Source organism: Phaethon lepturus, unplaced genomic scaffold, assembly GCF_000687285.1.
Source record: "Phaethon lepturus isolate BGI_N335 unplaced genomic scaffold, ASM68728v1 scaffold44949, whole genome shotgun sequence".
Taxonomy (NCBI): domain Eukaryota; kingdom Metazoa; phylum Chordata; class Aves; order Phaethontiformes; family Phaethontidae; genus Phaethon; species Phaethon lepturus.
The window spans coordinates 2,192-4,382 of NW_010563602.1; positions in this window are offsets into that span (position 1 = coordinate 2,192).

The window sequence follows — 2,191 nt, forward strand, 5'->3', positions numbered from 1 at the left end:
TGCTGCGGTCTGACTCCTTTCTCCCCGTTTCTCAGCTGTCGTAAAGGAAGGTTTTGGGTCAAATATCCAACTTTTCTGGGTTGAGGCTACCTCCCACTAAGGCACAAAACCCCCAAACCCAAATAACTCCCCCCAGAAGCTGAAGAAAGGGAGGGGCAAAGCGTTTTAAGTAAAAAATCTTGAAACGCCGGGAGCCAAAGCTGTGAGGTTTCTGCTAAGGGATCTCTCGTCCCATTGCACCCCTAAACCGAACTGGGGTGACCCAAGGCAAGCGCTCGGGACACCAGTTACAGGAAACCAGTAAAACCAGTGGGGAGGGGGACACCGAGACCAAGCCTCATGCAAATTATTATGGCCTCTAACCCTCCTCGCCGCTGCCTTGGTCCCATTTTGTACACGTAAAAATACAATTTCAGGATGTCTTTCGCGATACCGAAGGCAGCGGCGTTCGCCGCCGTCGCGTGCGCACGCTGGCGTAACGCGCCTGCGCCTTTACGGTTTAATGAAAAGTTACATACGTAAATCCTTCTCTTACAAGGTTTGCTAATTAGAGGAAAAGCCTCAGTAGTTGATTATTATTTCGGTTTTTTACTATATCTTAAAGAAAATTAGCCCAAAGACCCCAGGAGAGGTGCAAACACACTCGAGCTTTACGCGCGGGACGTAAGAGGCGGCTGCTGAGCGGGGAGTCCGCGTTTCATGCCAGTTAAAACCGCAGCTCTCTGCATCCGTCGATAGCAGGGGCACTGCAGTTCTTCATCATGAGAAATTACGGCTTTATAGGATTTGAAAAAAAAAAAACAAAACACTTTTAAAAAACGCTACTTTGGGGCCCTCATCTCAATTTTAAACGCTGGCAGCGCCGCAGCCGCCGCTCCCGCTGCAGCACCTGAGGCAGGCTCCCCCGGGGCGGGGGCCTAAAATGAGGCAGGCTCCGCAGGGCTGGGGTCTTGAAAAAACATTGGCAGAAGAAATTCATTAAAAGGGATTGAAGGATTAGGAAGGATTTTTCAAAATAAAACGCCCTTTAAAAGGCCAAAGTGCTTTGCCACATGACCCGGGGGGGGGCACCCCTAATTATTAGTGCTCTGGCTCCCCGCCGCTGGCTGGCGCACAACTAATTCCAGGCAAAATCGTTCTGTTCAGCCAAGCGGCAGGTTTGGGGTTCCTGCTGCAGGCACCCCCTGAGCCCCCCCCACCAAAATCACCTAGTGACCTAAAAAAAAAATGACCTAAAAGCGACCTCCCCCCAGCAGGCTGCTTTTAAGAGCTGGGTTATCTCAGGGGCTGCAGCCAAAGACGGCAGCGGGGGGAAAGGCAAAGCTGGGGAGCAGGAGGCTGCGGCATCCCGCAAGGAGAAACCGAACCAGCGGGAAGCGAGGGCTGGGAGGGAGGAAGCTCGGGAAACGAGATGGATAAAGAACCAAAGTTTGCGATTTCCTCATCTTCCTTGGACGAGACGTTCGACTCATCATAAATCGGGGTGGGGGTCACGAAAGCTGCGCGAGAAGCTCGTGACCAGGATCACCGGGGACGGCGCAGCGTGACAGCCGCTGAGGTTGGGTGGGTGACGCCGGTCCCGGCTGCCCCGGGTGGGAATGGAGGTGCTTCGCTGCTCCCCCGTTGAGTTTCTTGGCCCTCACTCCCCAAAAATCCTCAGCAAAACAGGTACTTCTGGGCAAAAGATAACCAGTCATGAGGCTGAGCGCTAACTCTAGGACAAAGTTTGATTTCTAGAGGAGAAAGCCAGAGCTTTTCAAACACAGGACACCGCACCGTAACATACAACTCGGCTTTAATAAGTAGAATTCAGCTCTAGAAACCCCGCTAGGCAGAAATGCCACTTCTTAAACCAGCAAGGTGTGGTTTTACTTCACGCTCGCCCAAAATAAAGCGTCCTTTATCGTGAACTGCTCAGATCCGTTTCCCTCGCAGCCTGTACCTGTGCACGCACACTCGCACAACCTCGCATCCAACAGGCAGCCAGACAGGGGTAGGTGCAGGCAGAGGGGAAACGAAGGCAGCTGCGGCGATCAAATTCCAGAAAAACTACAAAGGGCGGCAGCAGAATGAAATCCTCCGAGCCGCAAATGGCGCAAGGCTGCAGCGAGAACCGCGGCGGACTGAGCTTTCACGTTTATTTAAGAATGTAGCCGATGCCATCCGTCGGGAACAGCCGGCTCCTGGGAAG